This window comes from Biomphalaria glabrata, chromosome 8 (assembly GCF_947242115.1).
Source record: "Biomphalaria glabrata chromosome 8, xgBioGlab47.1, whole genome shotgun sequence".
Lineage (NCBI taxonomy): Eukaryota > Metazoa > Mollusca > Gastropoda > Planorbidae > Biomphalaria > Biomphalaria glabrata.
Window position 1 is genome coordinate 41,565,290 of NC_074718.1, and position 7,375 is coordinate 41,572,664.

A 7,375-nucleotide genomic window follows, 5' to 3' on the forward strand; every position below is an offset into this window, starting at 1 on the left:
AACCGAAAATCAATAACTAATTCACCATAAAGACCATTTTAAAACTGCATTATCTTGAGCTAGAAAGTTATTGATTCTGTTATTGTTGGCTCCAGGGCGTTGTGTTAGCTGGCCAATGACTGAGATGCGGATGAAAGGGAACGAGGTTGTCTTAACACGGCAAAGAGCATTTCCTAACTAGACAAAGTGCTCTCGACAAAAGGTCGATCGACACGCTTCATTGCTTTTGGAGATTGATTAATAAGGCTCTCTTTAATCACCATTAGGTGTCCTATTCTCCCGTGACCTGGCGTCTTTGTGAAGGACTGGACCAGAATCCACCCAGAGTCTACAACTAAAAAAAACGCTCCTTTTAATATTGTCCTAGTTCGTAGTCATGGGCGGGGGAGTGGGGGGGGGCTATGTGGTATAGCGCTTAGATTCCGAAACGTGGAGTCTGGAGTTCAAATCCAGGTGATGATCAGGACTTTGCGTGATTTTTAGGACACGCCCCTGAGACCACCTAACTACAAACATCACGGAAGTAATGTCGGTTGGTTGTTTTGCTGGACTTAAAGACACTCTCACCAACCGTAAGCCATAGTAACAGAAGACCCTAATATCATCTGCTACCATAGATCAAAAGATTTGAAAGGGATACCTGTTTTTTCGTCATTCTCCTGGCAGTATACACTGGACACGGAGAACTAATGTTTTCTGGCCTAATCTTCCCAAAGTATACTTATAGGGCAGAAGTCACCTACTTCGTCACCACTTGACCTAGTTATAATTATAGACTTAAAAACTTTGTTCCTATGGCGATTAAATCGTTGAGCAAAATGTAACTTCCTGTTGTAAATTTCGCATGTAATGTCCAAGAGAAACTGGGGTATGAACGCACATCTTGTGTGCTATTGTACAAATGTTTGCTCTATTCATGTACTGTTTTTTTTTTTTTTTTGTAATCCACAAATCCACGCATAATAAAGATTATCATTATTATTATTATTCTTAGGCCTATTATTAAAATTATAATTATTACTATAATAGGTATGATTATAATAGTTATAAGAGAATGTGAGCGTCAATAAGAGAGAGGATGAGATGAAGATAGAAACATGATGGACGTAGGACGTAATCATCTTCTTTTTTGAAGTATCGTCTGTATTATATAATAATAATAATAAGATGGATTAGAGATAAGGAAAAAGGGGGTGAGAACCGAGAGAGTGTGTCACTAGTTAGTGAAATAAAATAAGAAAGGAAGAAGAAGAACATTTCACATTTTGTTTAGGTGCGGCTAAATACCACAAGACCGCATTACAAATATGTTTCTAGCTTTGAGGTATGGCACCACTTCATGTAATTTACACGCATAAAAACAAACTCACAAACAGAACGATAGTGTTTCTCTCAAACACTTGGGTCGAAGTGTGTCGTCGTCTTCAACTAGACCAGTGTTTCCCAAAGTGGGGTGCGCGTACCCCCAGGGATACGGGAAGACTTTGGGGGGGGGGGGATACATCTCATTAGTTATGCTGAGTTGTTTTGTTTAAAGCCCAGTTATTACGTTTGATTAATTATACAGTGATGCCCAGCAATTTTCGGCCGGCGGGCCAGTTTAATTTCCGATATCGTGTCGCGGGCCATATCATCGAATAGATAAAAAAAAAAAAAAAAAGAAATAGAGAATAAACCATTTTAAATAGTTTTATTAGAAACCCGTAGCACTATTTGGCCTACGTACACACATATGGTTATTATGTAAGATCGGTTTCATTTGTTTTATTAGTGAAACGTTTGTATACTCAATGAAGTGCTTGTAAACATGTTTAGGCGGGCCGGATAAAACCACATCGCGGACCGGATCTGGCCCGCGGGCCGTAGTTTGGGCATCACTGGATTAATAAATTAAAATGGGGGGGGGGGGGGCAAGGGGTACTCAGCATTAGAAAGATAATTAAAAGAGGACACATAGGTCAAAAGTTTGGGAAGCGCTGAACTAGACTAAAGGGATGCCGGGTCATGTGGTAAGCGCGCCGGACTGTCGTTCGGTCGTCTCGATGGTCCCAGGTTCAAACCCTGCCCGCCGCCACCCCTCGTCGTCTGGAATAAGATGTAGATAATCTTGAGCTCTGAAGGAACATGTAAAACATTTTACAGCTAACGAATAAACCAGTCCGTAGGCGACCATAGAAAACAACAAAATGTTTAGAAAGATGAACACGTGACTTGATTTGATACCACACCTGCTTACCCCCTCCCCCTATGTCCACCTTGTTATCTAATTATTTCATCTCGATAGACCCCATAACTCCTCCCTGACAATTTTCTAACCTCAAGTTGAAAGCATTGTTCGCCTATAAGTTTCTGTTAACCCGCGGACATATTGCCCCATTGTCAGGTCGTTTTGTTCTGTTCCCCTCCTGCCAAAAACTGTTTTCACGCTATGGCTCCAGTTAATCAAAGCAGACGTCGCTTAGAAAAAAAATCTATACATCTGTTTTGGCCTCACTTTTTGTCAGGAATCTTTTCAAATGACCCCCCCCCCCCTCCCCTCTGTCTAGCATAAAGAAAGGTGTTGTAGACCTACTTTGCTGGTGTTATGTCCCTTTTGTATTGATATGACACGGGATATCTGGATCGCTCTGCGGCTAAATGAATTTAAAAAGATATGCCCTTGGTAGCCTCGTAGGTTGTCACCGAGGACCCCTCTTTCATGCTTTTTAATTCTTTTTTAAAATTTAATTTTGAATGATAGACCGGTCTCTGAAATTATCAAGGCCTGACATCGTCAAGAGCTCATACGACGAACTTCAAAATCCACATAGTTTTGACGATCTCGCGAGATCACGACAAAAACCTGGCCATATTTTCACCAGACGACAATGTCTCTCGACCGTACTAATCTCCCTTTTCACTGCGCGTTGGGAAAAAAAAAAGCCTCAAGTTTGTTTAATGAAATGAGATGCCCGGACTTATGAATGTCTTCAAAGACAACTCGAAAATGTGCGAGATAAATACCTAGAAATATCTTCATTAACTTGATAGAATAGACATAAAAGGTCTCGGTACTAACTCGTTTAAGACCAGAAAAAGAAGTGAATGCAAATAGTTGAAAGCCTTGTATTCACAAAAAAAAAAAGTTTTGAGTTTTAAGAACCTATAACTGGGTTTGTGATAGTAGATTTGAAAACAAAACTAAATTTATTAATCAAGAAATTAGTTTTTTTTAAATAAAATTAACTTTGTTAACGTAGTGCTAAGCTGTTGTTGTTTTTTAATCATAGAACTCACTTTAACAATAAAACTTGTATAGGCCTATTCAAGTACCTACATCTGCAAATTGATGTCTTTATTAGATGCCAATTAAAAATATAGGCCTACTATACTTTTGTTTTGTAAGACGATTTCAGCGTAGTTAGCCAGCGTAATGACTACAAAACTATATGTCATAGTGACACGATCAAATCAGGTAGAAGATCAATACATTAAAACTATTAACAAGAAGTTTGACAAGAAACGTGAAAGTATTTAGGAAGTAGGGCGTATGTCTCATCTGTTCCTTGACTTTATGTCCTAGGGGTGCTGTGACAGTTCGCGTAACCAAATTCCTTCACTTTTCCAGGTCAGCAGTTGTTTTTAGCAGACTCTGTCTGGCTAGAGCAGGGGTCGGCAACCTTTTGAGTCGGAAGAGCCACAAATTACAATTTACAAAATTTCGAAGCTCTTAAAGAGCCACAAAGTTTTTCTTGCCGACTATAAATAGTACTCACACAATGATTTTTTAAAATGAAAAAAAAAAACGAATTCATGTATAAGTAGAGCTTCTCACAACAAATTAGGTAATATATATATATATATATATAGAGAGAGAGAGATAGATAGATAGATAGATAGATAGATAGATAGATAGATAGATAGATAGATAGATAGAGAGAGAGAGATAGAGAGAGATATATAGAGAGAGAGATAGATAGATAGAGAGAGAGAGAGAGAGATAGATAGAGAGAGAGATAGATAGATAGATAGATAGATAGATAGATAGATAGATAGATAGATAGATAGATAGATAGATAGATAGATAGATAGATAGATAGATAGATAGATAGATAGATAGATAGATAGATAGATAGATAGATAGATAGAGATAGATAGATAGATAGATAGATAGATAGATAGATAGATAGATAGATAGAGATAGATAGAGATAGATAGAGAGATATAGATATATGGCATTATTAGATAATTACTTTTTTTTTCGGTAACAACTAAAGAAGTTAAACATTTACTTACAATAACAAACAATTAAGCAAACAAATTCAATATAGTTGATGGCTTTGCATGATTTTAGAAATTTTGGATACATTTGGCTCATACGGTAACTTGTTGTTTGTTCAAACACAACTCTAAATGCTCAATTTTTAGTTGACATCTTACATCACTTTTTAATTCTATTCCTGCAAGAGAATACTTGCTCGTACGAAAATGTCGATCCATAGATAGTCAGCCTTCCAAATGCCAACTTCTTCACCTCACTGTAGCAATCTGGAAGATTCTTTCATGCGCCGAATCAACTCTCGGCATTCCCTTTAAAGCTGTCCACTTTTGTTGCGTTACGTACATACATTTCTAGACCTTCAACACTTCCAACTTGCTATTCAACTCTGTAAATTTTCCACAAATCTTTACTTTCTAAATCGATCATTTGCATTTCTAGATCCATTATTAATTCCAAATGGATCAACGTGGATTTCGTTACTATTTGTGTTGAGATGGTGTACTAGGAATCCTCGAATAGTTTGTTGGTTTTGAACTGCTCAAATCTGTCAAGAAATTCATCTTTTGATTTGTTTTTAATAACTGAGCTGAAGGAATTTGTGTCAAATGTTGCACTCATTTTATCGCGATACTGCTTTAGACATTCAAAATGAAGTAACTGACCGCTCTGAATATCTTCTGCAAAAAGAATAACTTTTTCTTCAAAACAAACCCATTCTTCTACCAAAAAATAGGATGGGTTGACTTTTCCTTGCAGTTTTAGATTTAGCTCATTTAATTTCTCTGTTATATCATTCATAATTTTTGCAACTATTTGTCATTCTCTAATTCGGTGTCATAAATGCCTTTTTTCATTTAGAAATGTATTTATTTCGTTCAAGCACAAAGCAAAACGTTTCAACGCCTTACCTTTGGATAGTCATAGCACTTTTTTGTGAAGAAGGAGGTCGGAATATTGAGTCTCCATTTCGTTTAAGTGGAAGAGTGATTTTGTCAAGATGTTGTTAACAATCTTGATTACCAAATTCATGACCTCATGTATTTCGATTGAAATAATTTTGGGCACAAAGCGCTTCTTGGTGCATTAATCAGTGAAAAAATTTCTTGGTTTATTTTGCTCCGACGAATCGTTGTTGCTCTTTTTTTTTTCTTTCTTATTTTGTCACTTGCTATTTAATTGATGTTATTTAAATCGATCTTATTGTCTTAAATGTATTTTTGCACGGCATTCGCTCTATCGTCCCCTCTACTTTGTCATAAGAGAGATAGCAATCCTAGAAGTTCTTCTTTTGGACCTTGGGAAGACATATACCTGACAAAATGGGCAACTTGTGCCTTGTCTTTATGTCGCAAAACTTATCTATAGCAAGTGATAAGGCAGAAGAAAGTTGAATATCTTCCACCTGCAAATATGTTACATTTGAAGACATTTTAGCTATACTGTCTTGTACTGTTTCAGCGAATAGTGGCAATTCTTCGATTTTTTTTCCAAGATTTCTGTTTTTGTTTTTTTTTTGAAATCACGAAACAGTTCTTCAGATGCACGTAGGAAGCAGTTTTGACATACTCATCATCTGTAAATGGTTTTCCTTTTTGTGCGATTTCTAGTGGTACTGCAAAGCTTGCCAGAATAGCATTACTTGTAGATTGCATCTAACTTTGAGAAGATGATTCGCTTGTAACTGATTTATAAATAAAAGCAAATTACATGGTACTACAACAACAAACTATACGTCACAGTCAAAGCACGTGGTTGAAATGCCAAAAACGAATTGAAATCTACATAGAAACATCCGACATTAGAGAGCTTCCGACGGACTGACAACAGTGACGACGCGTGTAATTTGGGAGGGGTGTGGTGAAAAGCGAGTACAAGTGGCTGAGAGATCGAATCGGCGCCTAGTTTTCGTTAAAAGATTCAGAACTATTTTAAAAAATGTTTCGAAAAATAATAATATTTTCGTATGGAAATAAAGAGCCGCATCTTCACATCTAAAGAGCCGCATGTGGCTCGCGAGCCGCAGGTTGCCGACCCCGGGGCTAGAGCCGCTCTGCTACCAACGTGAAGGGACTCATGACTCTCTGTCTGGCTAGAGCCGCTCTGCTACCAACGTGAAGGGACTCTTGACTCTCTCTCTCTGGCTAGATCCGCTCTGCCACCAACGTGAAGGGACTCATGACTCTCTCTCTGGCTAGATCCGCTCTGCTACCAACGTGAAGGGACTCATGACTCTCTCTCTGGCTAGATCCGCTCTGCCACCAACGTGAAGGGACTCTTGACTCTCTGTCTGGCTAGAGCCGCTCTGCTACCAACGTGAAGGCACTCATGACTCTCTGTCTGGCTAGAGCCGATCTGCCACCAACGTGAAGGCACTCATGACTCTCTGTCTGGCTAGAGCCGCTCTGCTACCAACGTGAAGGCACTCATGACTCTCTGTCTGACTAGAGCCGCTCTGCTACCAACGTGAAGGCACTCATGACTCTCTGTCTGACTAGAGCCGCTCTGCTACCAACGTGAAGGGACTCATGACTCTCTGTCTGGCTAGAGCCGTTCTGCTACCAACGTGAAGGGACTCATGACTCTCTGTCTGGCTAGAGCCGCTCTGCTACCAACGTGAAGGGACTCTTGACTCTCTGTCTGACTAGAGCCTCTCTGCTACCAACGTGAAGGGACTCTTGACTCTCTCTCTGGCTAGATCCGCTCTGCCACCAACGTGAAGGGACTCATGACTCTCTCTCTGGCTAGATCCGCTCTGCCACCAACGTGAAGGGACTCATGACTCTCTCTCTGGCTAGATCCGCTCTGCAACCAACATGAAGGGACTCTTGACTCTCTGTCTGGCTAGAGCCGCTCTGCTACCAACGTGAAGGCACTCATGACTCTCTGTCTGGCTAGAGCCGATCTGCCACCAACGTGAAGGCACTCATGACTCTCTGTCTGGCTAGAGCCGCTCTGCTACCAACGTGAAGGCACTCATGACTCTCTGTCTGACTAGAGCCGCTCTGCTACCAACGTGAAGGCACTCATGACTCTCTGGCTGACTAGAGCCGCTCTGCTACCAACGTGAAGGGACTCATGACTCTCTGTCTGGCTAGAGCCGTTCTGCTACCAACG